Source organism: Mustela nigripes, chromosome 9, assembly GCF_022355385.1.
Source record: "Mustela nigripes isolate SB6536 chromosome 9, MUSNIG.SB6536, whole genome shotgun sequence".
NCBI lineage: Eukaryota > Metazoa > Chordata > Mammalia > Carnivora > Mustelidae > Mustela > Mustela nigripes.
This window is the reverse complement of record NC_081565.1, coordinates 48,710,257-48,727,459: the sequence shown is the minus strand read 5'-3', so window position 1 is coordinate 48,727,459 and position 17,203 is coordinate 48,710,257. Positions and strand designations below refer to the sequence as shown.

The 17,203-nt window shown below is 38.3% G+C and overlaps 1 long non-coding RNA gene across 2 annotated transcripts in view; it reads left to right on the top strand.

Moving 5' to 3' along the window:
- LOC132024703 (uncharacterized) overlaps nt 1–17,203 on the top strand; it is a 53,694-nt gene that overhangs the window by 16,023 nt on the left and 20,468 nt on the right. For both annotated transcript variants that reach the window (XR_009406286.1, XR_009406287.1), the window contains exon 3: nt 739–851. This is a non-coding gene — a long non-coding RNA (uncharacterized LOC132024703). The remainder of the gene's footprint in view (nt 1–738; nt 852–17,203) is intronic.

Genomic DNA, 17,203 nt, shown 5'->3' with positions numbered 1-17,203 from the left:
GTATTTTAAATGCTAATTGTAACTGGAGGAAAGCTACCATTTCAAACTGGAGACAGGGCCCCCAGCTCCTCTCGTTCTATGGCTACTGAAAGGCTTTGGCTTTATTTTTTATTTTATTTTATTTTATTTTATTTTATTTATTATGTTCAGTTAGCCACTGTTTGGTACATCATTAGTTTTTGATGTAGTGTTCAATGATTCAGTAGTGGCATATAACACCCAGTGCTGTATGCAATACATGCCCTCCTTAATGCCCAGCACGGGGCTGCCCCATTCCCCCCACCTCCCTCCCCTCTGAAACCCTCAGATTCTTTCCCGAGGTCCCTGAGGCCTCTGATTTAAACAAAAGTGATTCCCCTGTGATACTGTACAGTATCCAAGTTCCCTTGCCTAAGGGCTGCTTGATACCTGTTTCTAACATTGTGACTCTGATTCCTCATTTGTTCAGAGTTGGGGCCCCAGGACCCTTTTTTTGTGATGAACAGCATGACCCCCTGAAAAATCATGAAGGCATAGTCATCCATTCTGAATGATTAAGACTTCCAGTCAATTCTGAGAACATTTATAGAGCAAATTCTAAATAGAAGGAACTATGGGGGAAATGCAGGTCGATAAATTTGGGTTCTGCTCCCTAAGGACTCCCTATGGGTGGAGAATTATACTGAGTAATCTTTTTGGGTTCTTTCTAGATCTTGTTTCAGACTCCTAAAAGAAATAGTTACTATTTTTTTTTTACAGTTAAATATAGATGGTGCTGGAAGGTGCCTGAAATAAAACCACCACGATTGTGTCAGCATTACTGGATTAGACAGATGTTTGTGAAACTACTGCAGTATTCTTTCTCATCTCTGGTAAGTCTGAAGGACACACATGCACTCTGTTTTAAAAGGCATGTGAGTAATGAAATTGGAGCTCCCATGAAGAAATGGATGACATTTACATAAAGAGTATTTGACCCTAGAACTCCTTATCTTTAGAATAATAGCTAACAGGTTTAAGAACAAGAGTTTTCTAATACAATGCAGGAAGTGAACATTTCAAGATTATTTAAGAAGATTTTTCTATTGTTAGAAAACGAAAATCAATGGGGTAAATTTTATAGATTTTACTGGATTTATTCAACAATCCATGAATCAGGTAGCATCCCATCTAGCAAATAGAAAGGAGCTGTGAAGAGCTGCACAAAATGAAAGACTGACAGACAGAAGAGGACAGAATGAGGAATTATAAAAGCAAAACACAGGTGTTTTCAGGCAAGGTCACCTTCCTTTGGGGGATGGCAGGGGTCTCTCAGGCAGATTACCTTATTAGTGCTGATCATATAATTCCAGACTGACGGCTATAAATTTCCACTCCTGGGAGAGATTGAATATAATTCATTTGGGTATTAAGTCCAGGCTTGGTGATAGAGTCTTAGCCCAAGTGATGCCATTTGGGGGCCTTTTATCTTTTTTTTTTAAAACAGTATCCAGACCATATTAAGGGTCTATTGAAGAGGGGCTGGACCTCCAAAGACTGAAACATCTGAGTTTTACTTCTGGTTCCCTCAGGACCACGTTACATATTTGCAAGTAAATTAATTAATGAGTATACTCTTCATCTTTGTTTTGTTCTTCTGTTATTTATTTTCTAATTATATACAGGTTTCTTTTTGTTTTAAGTCTACAGGAGTTATCTAGGGAATAGAGTGATTGGCTAGTTTTTGGTTTCTTTATTTATGCCTCTCTATATTAAAAAAAAAAATCTATCAACAATGAATTTTAAAATGACACCAAACCCTGTTGGAATTTTCTATTACACAGGAACAGGTTAAATGCTCTGAGATGTAAAAGAATACAAAGAAATAAAAACATCAAAATTTTAAGGATTTTGAAAACATGTACCCAGCAAAAAAATTATTTCTTTGGCTAAGCAGTAACCTCCAGAATATTTCACACTTTAGGGAAACTCTGATTTTATGCCCCCAGGCCATAAAAACCAGACTGAAGCTAGAATCCTAGGGAGCAGCAAAGAGAAATTTTGCTCTGAGTGAGTTGGGCGCCAGAAGGAAGGCCTCAGTTGCAGATAGGAAGTTCCGAGGGCGAGGTGACAATGGCTTAGAACCAGAATTGTCCCACCTCCTCCAGAGCCCTTGTAGGTCAGCGAGGCACAGTCCCAGGAGACCAGGTACCAACCACAGAGAGTGTGGCTATCCAGGGTGGGGGGACCTCAGTGCGTGAGAGTGAACATCTGGTGGAGCAGATGAAGCTCATTATTTGTAGGCATTTTATCTAATCTATTAATAAAGTATCTGTCTACAAAGACTAGATTTTTTTAAAATTGTGTAAATAGGAAAGAAAAGCTAGGAACTGTATTGAGAACATGAGCTGATCAACTTTGGCGGTCGTAGGTGGCAATGCATTTCAACAGTTCGTTGGTGTCACATGCATTCATAATAAAGTAGAAAGAGGGAGATCTTGTGTATCCCAAGATGGTAGACTATCCTAATAGTTGAAAGAGGGGTATTAATTCAGTTAACACGTCCAGTAATGTAGCTGGTTCTAAGAAAAACCATGATAAAATCCATAGCTCTATTTTATATAACCAGCAACTTGTTAGAAAACAAAATGGACATTGAGATTGTATCACAATAATTTTTTAAGCCATATAATAGGTTATAACTTTAAGGATAACCTAGCAAGGAATGTGTGAAGTCCACAGGAAGAAATGGATAAAACTTATAGAATATTTGGCTAAATAGGTATATAAAATATGCCCCCGCTTTGTTTTTTTCTTTTAAACTCAAAAGCAAAATATGCTTATTGGGAACATTCCTAACAATGAATACTTTGGAATATAAAATCCTTCTCCTTAGTTTTCCCCCAAACAGTTTTCACTCCCCAGAGGGGCAGAGTTAGCAGTTCGCTGCATATCTTTCCAAATATTTGGCGCATTGAGTTCATCTACATTACAAACTTAAATTGGCAATGGATTCATTTATATATGCTATGATTACTAATATATTTGGTTTTAATATATGTCAGGCTTCTATTTGTCTACTTGTCTCTTTTTTTCTGGACTCCTTTTGGATTAATCAATTTTATCATTCCATTTTACCCATTGATTTTCTATCTTTTCACTATTTCTTTAGAGGTTATGAGATTTCATCATGCAGTCCTGATCTATTATAGTCTAATTATGGATTATCTTCTACCATTTTCCTAATATTAAAACCTTTAGATCATCTTAACTCAATTATCCTTCTGTTAACCTTATTTTAAAACCCTGAAAGACATTGTTATTGTTTTGTATTCTCAACAGTTTACTTTTATTTATCCTTTCCATTGTTCTTCTTTACTTTTTGCATTTTTGTGTTTCACTCTGGGATGATTTTTCTTTTTCTTTCTTTTTTTTTTTTTTTTTTTTTTTTTTGTCTGAATAACTTCCATTAGTACACATTTTCTGGTAAAAATTATGTTTTGTTTCTTTGAAAACTTCCTTATCTTACCTTCATTTTTGAAGGATAATTTTACTAAATATAGAACTTTAGTTTTAAACTTATTTTCTTGTCTTTATTAGAATACAACACACAATGTTACATTAGTGTCAGGTGTACAAGTCTATGTGTTATGCTGTGTTCACAAGCGTAACTCCCATCTGTCACCATACAGCGCCCTTACAATACCATTGCTATATTCCCTGTGTTGTGCCCTTCCTTAAAGTTATTTCCTTTCATCACTTTCAAGATGTCATCTTCTTATCTTCTGCACTTGATCTTAGCCAAAAGGCTGAGAAGCAATCTTGTTATCTTCTGACTTACAGAAGTTCTGATTTTGTTTTTGAAGGTAATATGCTTTTTTTTTTCCTTAGCTAATTTTTAAAAAACTCCATTGCCCCATGATCTCTCCATGTTTTTTCCTCTTTCATATTTTTTTTTGTTTCCTTCTGGAAATGCAATTATGTTTACATTTCGTTTTTTGTTATGTGTGTCTTACTCTCTTATAAATTTTTAATCCTTTTTTTTCCTTAGTGCTTCCCTCTAGATACGTCCTAGCAAGCTCTCTTCCACCTCACTAATCCTCTTTATTGCTGTCTCTAACTGGCTAGTAAACCCGAGTTTCAAGTATTGGGTTTTTCAGTCCTAGAACTTCCATTAGATTTTTTTTATAGATTATAATCCCATGATGAAATTCTCCATAGTTTTCAACTGTTTTGTCTAATATATTAGTCATGCTATTTTAAAATCTTTGGTGACTCCAGTATAAGGACCACCTCTGGTCCTACATCTGTTATCTCATTTTCCTCTTCAAGTCATATTGTTCTGTCTCTTGGCATGTGTGATAACTTTGATTGCATGTCAAACACTGTTTATTACCATTCAGCCCCTAGATGATTTTGTCTTCTTCTAGAAAGTATTCACTATTTTCTTTTCTAGGCAGAAAGAACTGGGTCTTATAATCTCACTTCATGTAGGCCCTGAGCTCTGTAGTTTTTAGTAAGTTCCTACCTACCTATACTCTCTTCTGTTTTTAAGCTATAAATAGCTCTTCAGGGCCTGATCTGTTCTCTGGGCCTTTCTTTCCAGAAGGTCCTGAACTCTAATCCTTGACCTTTAGCTAAAACTCTATTCTGTTTCCTAGAGGCTTTCTTCCTACTTAGCTTCTTAGCCTCTTGCACTGTGGAGTTTCAGAATTTGGTAATTGGTTAAAGGAATAAACCAGCCACCTGGCAGGCTGGCTTGCTTTGTCCTCACTTCCCTCCCAGCACACATTCTGTCTTGTCTTATGATGTCTCTAGTATTGACTCTCTGGCCCCCATGAAACCACCAAAATTTTTACTGGTTTCTCTATCAATCCTCAGCAGCCCTCTGTGTGTGCAAAGCCAAGCTCTGGAGCCCAGCTCCAACTGGACATATATCCTCAGAGAAAAAAGCAGCTGCAGATGCTCGGTTCACTCTATTCCCTAGATAACTCCTGTAGAATTAAAACAAAATGAAACCTGTATATAATTGGAAAATAAGTAACAGAAGAACAAAACAAAGATGAAGAGTATACTCTTAGCCATCCTTTAATGGCTTTAAGCTTGTTTGTTGTTTGCTTATTTTATGCTAATTGTCCTCAGTGGGAATGTTGCTGTTATAAGCCATTCCATCATACCCATCAACACCTTGTTCAGACATAGTCATGTGGTCACATCCTACATATAAAAGGTAATTTAAAATGTTCTGAATGATAATATGCCTAAAAATCATGATGCTGTTCTTAGGAAAGAAAGGAAGAATGGGTTTCAGGGTGAACAACTAGTGCTGTGTTCCAAAGTAGATAGTGGAAGCCAGTTACAGTTCTGGGGTGAGTGATGGGGAGTGGTCTTCCCACATGGGGGGGCTATAGGTTTCCAGAACACACCCATGGCAGAATGTGACCATTTTTATGGCCCTCTTACTGTCACCATTCAGACATTAGGCATCTCTGTAAATTTAGCAGCAGGTTCCTGTTGGTGGAATTAAAAAAAAAAAAAAAAAGAAAGAAAGAAAAGAAAAAAAAAGAATCCTCTGTTTAGAAAGATGCTGCAAATGATATCTAAGTTTCCAAAAAGGAGAGAAGCATAAGCATAACCATGATGAACACTGGAAAAATCATGTCGGAAAACTGTTTCCTCATTAGGTATGCGGTTGGACCATGTAGTCCTGAAATTTGGCGAAAAGAAAACTCAGAGAATTCTAAAAGGTCATCCTTCAGATTGATTAGTCTGCAATTTGAAGGTTAACAAAAAATGTTCATTCATTTTCAAGGTAGAGCAGAATATAGATTTTGGCTAATGGGAGAGAATTTCCCTATTAAGGTAATCACTGCAAACATTGGGCTCTAACACACAGACGACATCTAAATTTTGAGGGTAAGAGCTCTCTTGGCACCCATTTCAATTTTATGTGAATAATCAGCTGGTTAAGAGCAAAAAGCAGTAACTAGAGGGGTCCTTGGATTCTCCTGCGAATTCTGAAAAAGGCACTTAATATTTCTAATTCTGATTTTTTTCTTTTTCCAATCTGTTACAGAAAATAAAATATGGTCTCTGAGGATATACTGGTTATACCAATGAAATAATTGGAAGGTTGCTTACTTAGGTCATTGGATGGGCCTTGGGCCAATTTCTCTAAACCCTGTTCTCGCCTAATTACTAACTCACTTAAAATTCAGCACTTTATTAATTTTTTTCTTGGCATCATTTGGACTGTTTGATTCTCTGCCCTTACTTCTAAATATTTCTAGACACTAATTTATTTAGTTCTTAATCTTGTAAAATCAGATATGTGCGTGGAACTTATCCCCAGTAAAAGGCATCTCTGCACAAAACCCATAGACTTTTGCCTGTGGTTTCAGGAGATTTATGGACTCCTTGGAGTCCATGCAAAGACTAATTTTTATCTTCTAAATTAAAGGAAGTGTAACATATTTAGATTTTTTTCTAATATGTATCAGATTGTTTTTTAAGATTTTATTTATTTAATTGACAGACAGATCAGAAGTAGGCAGAGAGGCAGGCAGAGAGAGAGAAGGAAGCAGGCTCCCCACTGAGCAGAGAGCCCAATGTGGGGCTCCATCCCAGGACCCCGGGATCATGACCGGAGCCGAAAGCAGAGGCTTTAACCCACTGAGCCAGCCAGGCACCCCTATGTATCAGATTTTAAACATTCTCTGAACAGTTAGGTATCATACTTTTGAACATTCTACTTTTCAACATCTCAAGTTCATATCATCCTGGATTATAAAACATAAAGAACTATGCCCCAAAATGGTAGCTGGTATAATGGGCAGCAGAGCACAGGCAGTACCAAAGACTTCCACGTTGGGACAGATGTTATTATCCATCTGTGTTTTTGCTCTGTTTTTTTAACCTTAATTTTTTATTTTTTGATGTCCCCGAAGACATCCCCCTCCACACCCTTCGCTCCTGATCGACTTACATGGTATTCGATAACTAGTTGCTGATATCAGCAGGGACATTCTGGTCTGTTTTAGTCCCTCACATATGTGCTTTCTACTAGGAGCACATTATACATGCTTTTCTCTTTGCCTTTCTTTCCCTTTTTGCATAGCTAAATTCTCCTTATTCCCAGCTGGCTGGTGAGTGGTTTTCCTCCACGTGGTAATTCAAGGACCCAGGCTTTTTCCATCTTATAGCTCTACTGTTCTCTAGGACCTTAGAGCCCTCTGCTTCCATGAGGGAGAATAGAGGATAAAAAAATCACCCACTTAAAATCACCTTGACCCAGGGGTACCTAGGTGACTAAGTCGGTTAAGCGGTCTGCCTTCAGCTCAGGTCATGATCCCATGGTCCTGGGATTGAGCTCCACATTGGGCTTCCTGCTCAATGGAGAGTCAGCCTCTCCTCTCCCTCTGACCCTTCCCCTGCTTGTACTCTCTCTCTCAAATAAATAAATAAAATTCTTTTTTTAAAAAAACCACCTTGACCTAGAAGTGACATATATCGCTTGAAAATGTACTCTGATGATAAGACCGGCTCCCTTGGCCCCACCTAAGGTGCAAGGGGGTTTGGGGACATATAACTTCTTTATAGGAACACCTCAACACTAGAAGAGAGAGCATGAGGTTTTGGTGGCATCTGCCTATCTCTGCCACACTACTGTGTCCTGCTGGCCTCAAGCATCATGCAAACCACTAGTAGGCACTCAATAAGTATTTGTAGAATGAATGTAATTGTTTGAGGTCATTTGCAATGAGTAGTAATATAGCAATTTCACATCTGGTGTCCAGGGTTTGGAGAAGCAGCAGCTCCATCATGGTATTGAGGCCCAATTTATATAGTCTCAAAGTACTAATCCAGGAGAGGCTATGTTTTTCAGGCTTACTATGTTGGAGGAAACCCAGATGGGTAGCATCCCTCTTAGATCTTTGGTTCGGTCTGTTGGTTTATATCATTCCACAAATGCATCAGAAGAAATAGAAGCAGCAATTGTAGTGAATTATGCTGAGAACCCAATCAGAATTGGTTTTGTCTTGGCCATTTCAAACTGCACTATAAGTTAATTTCCCCAAAGAGCCAAAAGAACAGATAAATAACCAATCAAAAGTGTGTTGGGGCACCTGGGTGGCTCAGTGGGTTAAAGTCTCTGCTTTTGGCTCAGGTCATGGTCCTGGGGTCCTGGGATGGAGCCCCACATTGGGCTCTCTGCTCTGTGGGGAGTCTGCTTCCTCGTCTCTCTGCCTGCCTCTCTGCCTACTTGTGATCTCTGTCAAATAAATAAATAAAATTTTTTAAAAAATAATAATAAATAAATAAATAAATAAATAAAATCTTAAAAAAAAAAGTATGTTGAACTGATCATTAAGTTAAGATCTTTGAACAAATTGACCTGTTCCCATTGGGTGAATTTATACACACACACACACATATGTATACACACACACACACACATATATACATATATGTATATATATACACACGCACATACACACACATATATACACACGCACATACACATGCACGCACACACGTATACATATATATACAGACATGTATTAATTTTTATAATGGCCATATGAAGTATTATACATATGGAATTTGGCATATCTAGAATACATCAGGAAACTCTAACATTATTTGCTTGTTTAAAATAACCCTTTTGGGGCACCTGGGTGGCTCAGTTGGTTAAGTGTCCAACTCTTGATTTTGGCTCAGGTCATAATCTCAGGGTCATGATCTCAAAGTTGTAAGATAGAGCCCTGCATTGAGCTCTGCACTCAGTGGGGAGTCTGACTGAGATTCTCTCTCTCTCTGCCTCCCCAAAATAAATAAACATTTTAAAAAAATAACTCTCGGGGTGCCTGGATGACTCAGTCATTAGGCGTCTTTTTGGCTCGGGTCATGATCCCTAGGGTCCTGGGATCGAGCCCCAAAGCGGGCTCCTTGCTCAGGGGGAGGCCTGCTTCTCCCTCTCCCATTCCCCTGGCTTGTGTTCTGCCTCTTGCTGTGTGTCTCTCTCTGTCAAATAAATGAATAAAATCTTTTAAAAAATGTATTTTAAAAAGTAACCCTTTTGCCATTTCATATTGTAATTAAGACTTGGTCATCAAATATGAGAGACTGATTTTATAACAAAGGAAATCATGTTTCCAAGTCTCTAAATTTTAATCTTATATTTCAAAGTATGTACCTTTAATAGGGAGTTTATAAGATTAACAGGAACATTCAAATGACCATGAAGAAAGAGCAAATACTTATCATTTACAAAAGATATTATTAGCCTTATTATCATATTTTCTTGATTCTAAAATGCACATTTTCATGTATTTTGACATTTCTGAAATGGGAATATGGCTTACATTCAACATGCATGTTTAAATAGTGTCTCTTTGTTTTCCTTCCTTCTGCTTTCCTCCTCTTCCCTCCCCCATATTCAACAAACATGCCAAAAGCTCATATTAAATTGTTGTCTTTCTATCAAGGGAATAGGGTGATATTTTCAAGTTCCACATTCCTGCCCCCTGGAGATACCCCTTCTGCTTATTATCTGTGTGAAGAGAAGTCATCTCCTTAAAATTTCCTATTGTGGGTTAAACATCCTTCCTTAGAGGATTCTATGAACTCTGGAATCACCCATCTATAAGACGTTTCTAGACTATTTCTGTCAGCCAACTCCCTTTTCTCTGCAAACCTAGTCTCATCTGAACAATTTTCACATGTGCATGTCCTTTTGCTGTCCAGCTGTCCTAACCATCCTTCATGATAGCTACAGGGATTAATTTTTAACAACCCCAGCCTGCTTTTTTATGATGCCTGGTATTATTATTTTTTTATGTGCAAATAGTCTTATGATTCAATAACAGCTAAAAATACAGGCACTTTGTTTGGTAGATGGCTTTATTTAATAATACCCATAAAGTAGAATATGAATATTTAAGAAAAATAGGAAATGAAGTTGTTTTCTGAGAATTGTGAGTATAAATTCACAAATGAGAGGGGCTCATATCTAGATTCACTAGGCAAATCATGTCTTATCCCTTCATGTAATCCCTGCGCTGTCCACCTCCCCCTCTCAAGTTTTAAAAACTGGTAAGATCCAGTGGAAATGTGTAAGATTAGACAGATGGCAAGGAATTTTAAAAGTGATCAGGTGTCATAAAAGGACACATTGCCTGGGGGGAGGGAGGTATGTGCAGGGGAGAAGATTTTGGTAGGTGACCCAGCACCAGCTGTTTTGCTGAAGGAAGGAGGGGGCTTACAGGAGGCGAGGGTCTGCTGCTCAAGACCAGAAATGCCCTGACTCTATGCCAACATTCTATTTGCAGTCTACATAGGGTCATTTTAACGGAGTCAACAATTTTTCTTCTGGATCACTAATGGACCTTCAGCAGCCCTTTCCTACCAGCTAGACCACACACTGTCTGCTGTCTTCTCCCCATGCTCTTTTTCTTACCCTTTCTTTTCATCTTCAACTCTTTTTTGGGTCTCTACACAAGAAGGACTGAAATCCAACTCTACCAGTAAAGCTGTCTTTATTGAGACCATCCTGTCTTGATGTACCTGAAACTCACAGGATGTGAGGGTTTGTGTGGTTCTTGGTTCCCTGGGTACCCTTTAGCTCTCTCTCTCTCTCTTTCCCCCTTCTCCTTCCCCTCAGAGGCCCATAGCAGTCTCTTCCATGGCTCACACGAAGGTGTGCCGAGAGCACAGTCTGGAGCACGAAAGTGTTTGACACCTGCCTCCACTGCTCAGAGACTATAAGACCATGCCGAGTGCTTGTGAGGATTCCAGATTCACTGGGATGAGGTTCTAGCAGAGGGCCTGGCCTTGATATTTATATTTATATTTAAATATATTTATTTATATTCTATACCCTGTATATTTCTTCAGTTCACTTTCTTAACCCCCACCCCGAACCCCACTCTTGAGTCTGAAATCTGTACAATTCCTAGAAAGCCTTTTCATTTCTGAGAAGTAGATTTTATCATCCGGCTTACAAACTGGTAGGTAATTTAGTTTCATCTACATTATTGGCCCTTCTGATTTCTTGCCTTCAGGATTCTTTATTATCCTCCATCTTAATTACCTTCATCTTGAACAGCTTCCTCCCCTACAGGACCTTGAACTTCAGCTCTTTTTTCAACTATCTCCATATAGACTTGAACCGCCTCTCTGCAACACTGGATGTATAGAATTACCGTTTATGTTGGTGTCATTTGTTTTTAATGAGGACTGGGTAGGGACAAAAAAGGGCCATATGTGCAATATAGAATATCATTTCATGGGGAAAAAAATCACTTCAAACTTGACATTGAGGGCCCATATAGCGTGTTGCTTAATATTTCTTATTTTGACATTAACCTGATAAATGAATCTCAGAGCATGAGACGAAGAAAATGCTTGTTTCTTCTGCAATTTTGTCAATGTCTTTTAAGCAGAGAATGGAACCTAAAAAAATCTTCATTTTGCCTTGGCTGTTAGAAAGCTCAGGGCCGGCTGGCCTGCGTTCCTTCCTTCCTTCCTCCCTTCCTCGTTCTTTCTTTCTTTCCCTCTCTCTCTTTCTTTCCTTCCTTCCTCCTTCCCTTTCCTTTCCTTTCTTTTCACTTATAAAATTAGAGCTTTTTTTCCTTTCACTCTTCTAATATAATTATTCCTTTCCTTTTTCTTTTTACTACTTAAAATTTGGAGTTTTATTGTATCTGGATTTTCCAGTGTCAGGTGTTTTGTTTTTTGTTTTTTTCTAATTTGGTATGTTAACACAGCCTAAGATGATATTGACCTCACTGGCTTCCTTGACCACCCAGGAGGAGGAGTAAATGGGTGATGAGTCAGCTGGTCTGTGATGGAGATAGAAGAGTCTTTCTAGTAGTTTTCCAACAGAGTGCCAAGGCAGAACTGCTGTGGAGGCCTTGAGACCACTGTGAGCACAGCCTACAGACGTGCTCTATCTTAAATATTGGGTTTTATGGCTCAAAGAACTCTGCTGTGCTTGCATAGACACTGTGTTTGCTTCAGTAGACACTGTGTTTGCTTCAAGTACCCCAGAAAAAGTAAGTTATTTGGGGGAGTGCCTCAGGAAACCAAGATCTTTAAAATTAATTAACATATTTTTACAGTAACACTTTCTATGTGTTTACTTTCATGAGGCATTGTGCGAGATTTTGATATGCATTAGTTCACTAGATTCTCACCACAACACTGTGAGATAAGAATTAGTAGTAGCTGCATTTTACAAACCAGGATGCCAAATCTAAGAAATGGTTAAGTAATTTATGCTAAATCATACAGTAAGAGCTGGGCCCTGAATCATCCAATTGAAACTTCATCCCCCAACTACTTTAGGATCTCTTGGGTGGAATGAAACATATGGACTCTCTGGGAGAGAGTAAGGGAGCCAGTAAGGCCCGGTAAGGCCCTGTAAGGTTCACCGGAGCAGTTCTGCAATGTGGTGAATCATCGAGACCCAATGACTTCGGACTCCTACCCTTCCCTAACTGGACATTACAGGGACTCTGAGGACCTTGGCATTGACCCATGAGCCAAAGAGCCAAGTAAAGGACATTGAATGGCTGGCATATGCCTGATTATATGAATTCCGGTCACCAGCTCTATCAAGCACATTTATGTATTCTAGTCTGGCTGCCCAGAGAGAAGAATGTTCAAGTTCTCCTTGCCCTACCTCAAGTAGAGTAAAAATCAAGCCTATTGTTGCTTTTTTCTTTTTTTTTTTTTAATTTTTATTTAAATTAAATTTAGTCAGTCTATAATGTATTATTAGTTTCAGGGGTAGAATTTAGTGATTCATCAGTTGCATATAACACCCAGTGCTCATCACATCAAATACCCTCCATAAAGCACATCACCCAGTTACCCAGCCCTCCACTACTCCCCTCCAGCAACCTTCAGTTTGTTTCCTGTAGTTAAGAGTCTCTCAAGTCCATTGTTTTCTATGCCTCTTTTAAAACTCATCCACTCCTCTTACTGTTTCTTCCATCTGAAATATCTCCTCTCCATTAATTCATAAAGTAGAAGCACTTATGAGCTATTTTGAAACTTGGAAAAAAAAAAAAGCATGCCTTTTTAAATCCTGTCCCCAAATAAATTTGAAATCAAATCAGCCTGAACAATAGTAGGCTGCAAATGTCATTGGATTCTCCATTACATTTGATTCACAGACCTTTTATTTCTCCAACTGAATTTTAAAAATGGTTTTTAATTTGGCAGACATAATATCATCTTAAAATATACCCAGTTGTTCATAATACAAAGAAAAGAAAGTTGTTTATGATACAAAAACTTCCAGTAGTGAGAAAAAAATTTCAAACCATCATTATGTCAAATATTTATCATCCTTCTGAAATGAAATCATTGATTTCCAAATAAAGAAGCCATTTAGGGCCAAGATATGCCATTCAAATGGTAATTGTTTTCTTCTTGGTAAAGTTAGGATAAAAGAATCTATGTGTTGTCCTTGTATAATTAACAGATTATCATCAAATTGGGATTACAGATTGTTTTTGTGACTTTATTTTGAATCAGACATGACTGAGTTTTTCATGGAGGTAAAATTTACATAGGATGAAATGCACTTATTTTAAGTTTGTCATTTAATGAGTTTTGATAAGTGTATTTTCCTGGTAACCTCCACCCCAACTGAGATACAGAACATTCTATCATCCCAGAAAATACCCTTGTATTCCTTTCACCTCTTCCTAGACAAATACTACTCTGATTTTTTACCGATTATAGAACTTGATACAAAAATACTCATCCAGGAAGTACATTTTGTAACTGGGTTCTTTTGCTCAATGTTTTCGAGAATTATCCTTGTTGCTGGGGTCTCAGTAGTTAATTCATTTTTGTTGATGAATATATTCCATTGTAAGAATACACATCAGTTCCCTTGTTGATGGACAGATGAATGGTTTACAGTGCTTGGTTCTTGTGAATAAAGCAACAAACATTCCTGTACAAGTCTTTTCATGGACATATGTTTTAATTTTGGAGGAGCCATATTCTTTTTCATCCCTTGACTTAAATGTATATAAACACTAAAGTTCTGCTTAAGACCCATTTAAGTTCTGTCTAAGACCATTCATTAAACACATGTTTAGCAAAGTGCCCACTCCAAGACAGGCAGTATGCTAAGTGCTGAGGATACAACAGTGAACAGAACAGACAAAATCTCTATTCTTGCAGTGGTTAATTCCTAGTAGGGACATTAAATATAAGGAAGAAAAATAAGTAAAAAAAATGTACATTACAGTATATGTCGATAAGTGTTATGGAGTAAAATAAGGCAAAGAAGGGGTATGGGCTGTTGGGTAGCCAGGAAAGCCATCACTGAGCAGGGGCGGCATTTGAGCAAAGACCTGGACAAGGGGTAGGGCAGTTGTCTGGATATCTCGGGGAAGCATTTCAGGTAAAAAAAAAGAGCAAGGCAAAGTTCTTGAGGTGTCACTGGTTTGTTCAATGTGCATAATATTTTTTTAGGTTGAGAGAGACAGGGAGAGAGTGAACACAAGCAGAGGGAACAGCAGGCAGAAGGAGAAGCAGACTTCCTGCTGATCAGGGAGTCAGATGCCCCACTCAATCCTAGGACCCAGGGATCATGACCTGAGCTGAAGGCAGAGGCTTAGCCCACTGAGCCACCCAGGCAGCTTATGAAAAGGGTTTATATGGTGGATGATAGGTCATTCATCGTCCCATTGCCTCTCAGCTTGAATTCACCTTTTTTGCCTGCTCTGTGAAATTAGATTTGGGTCTTATAATTTTATTTTTTTTCCCCAGCTCACACTAAAGCTTTGTCAATAAAGGACACGGAGCAGGTTTGGAATATTAGTGACAGGGAAGTTTGGGGAAGATATATGTAGTTCCTCTCCCCAGTCTTCATCAAAGAGGGAAAAAATATGAATTATGTAGCGAGGTTTTTACAGAGCTAATATATTCAAGCTAGAAGACTGTCCTCTATGTTGAAGTTATGCCCTTCAGACTATCCTTGTGTTAATATGCTCCATCTTTTTTGAAATTACAGTCGTAACAGATGTAGGGTTTTCTGGAATCTTTCTTTGATAAAATATGAAAAATCAGGAACTCTGTATCTATACCCCCAGACATGAAGGATTATAGACTTCCATAAAACCCCAAAGTCTGGAAAAAATAGTGCACATAGCTGTTAGTGCAATGTCTTTTGGAGGATTGTGCTTTAATAAGTGTTTATTCATCTGGGACTTCACTAATCACTGAGCCCTTGCCCTTGAGGAGTTCATGGCATCCTAAATTCTTGTTCAGAAATTTCCACTTATATTAAATGTTGGAACAGAAATGCAGACCTGGCTTGGGTTCTGTTCATAATGATTTCAAGATCATTTTGTTGGGGGAGAAATGGCTTTTCTCATTATTTGACATTACACAATTGTTACATTGGATTTGGGGGGAAAGGGGTCCATGCCACACAGGTGCAAGTAAACAGAGAAGTGAGAAAACAGAGAATGTTTCAGAAGATAAGAAACAATAGAACTTTCTGCCTCTTTTACAAAAACCACGGTCCCATCTGTTCCTTTAATACAGCCCATTGCTTCTATATCCCTGAGAGAAGTTTCTTGTAGAATTGAATGTTAGGAAAAAGTTTCTGTGCCCCAAAGTACAAACTGCTTTCTTGTATCAGATAATGTGAATCACATAACTTACACTGTTTCTCTTTTAGCCTTGGCTGCCAAGAAGTTCAGTGTGCTGAATGTAACTCTGGGTCACGTTAAGCTATCTTTCTCAGTGATTGCTGATACAAATCTCCTCCTCCTCTCTCTGACTCTTACTCTCTTTTCGGATTTTTTAAAAAAGATTTTATTTATTTATTTGACAGAGAGAGAGATCACAAGTAGGCAGAGAGGCAGGCTGAAGGGGCTGGGGGTGGGGGTACCAGGCTCCCTGCTGAGCAGAGAGCCAGATGTAGGGCTTAATCCCAGAACCCTGAGATCATGACCTGAGCTGAAGGCAGAGGCTTAACCCACTGAACCCCCAGGCACCCCTCTTTTCAGATTTTTAAAAAAACTGTCCTTACATATATGTGTTTTTGAGGTCTCGATTACTTGCAGTGAGGTAAAAAATAAATGCATCACCAATGAATAGAATGACCCATAATGGCAGAAAAATTCAGAGTTTACACAGCAGGCAAGCACAACCCGTATTTAGCTAGTCCCCTGTCAACCTTTGCACATCATCCTAATCCTCATTCATTTATTCTGAGTAATGCCTCTTTTCACTTCATACCAGAAACAAGCAGCCTAATTTGCTTAGAACAAAGAGATGGTGAATTCATGGGGCCCGCGCTAATTATTTGGTCATTTTATGTTTGGAGGAAGCTCCCAACCCGGGTTGCCTGCAAAGCTTGAATCCAGCTTTGAATCGGATTTCCAAAGACTTCTGTTTTTCCATGGGAAGCTGCAGTTCAAATTTGTCAACCCTCAGCAATTCCCTGCTTGTATGGGGTCAGATTGTGTTATAATCCCTGGCATTGTTATTTAAATTATTCAGAACAAAGGGATTTTTCTGCATTTAGATATAAGTTAACTTGATAACACTGAATTTTTGTGTGTGTCCAGAGGAGGAGGCTTAGATTGTAGATTTGCTTAAAATGTTGGGCTAAAATTCAGGGGAAAAAGTGAGCAGGTTACAATTTTGGCTCTTTTCATATCCTATACTAAATGATTTGTGCAAGTTATTTAGCTCCTCTGTGCTTCTGTTTCTTTGTCTATAAACTGGGCAAAATGGGAGTTACTGGGTGGAGAATAAATGATGTAATGTAGATAAAGTACTGTATATAAATTATGTATATATATGTACTGTGTATGAAGTATTGGGTGTAAATGATATCCAGTATTGTATGTAAAGTACTTACAATGGTCCCAGGGAGAGTTATTTATTATTAATATTTGAGAACTATAGAGATATAGTTATAGATAATAAGAATGACAAACAAACTTTCTAAAGATGTTACATGCAATTTCCCTTAAAGGGCAGTATGCGAGACCAAAAAAAAGTAAAAATCTTCTAACCACGGAACATTCTTCTTTGCATTGTGATGTACTTTGAGTTCGGGCAGTCCATAGACTCAGATCCACTCATTCCTGTGTTCCTTACTTGAACGGAGCACTTCTCCATCAGCAGATGTTCAATAAAAGTTGACCTGAAATAATCTGTGTTCTGCCTAGCAGCCATTCAAAGGCCTTATTTATTTGAG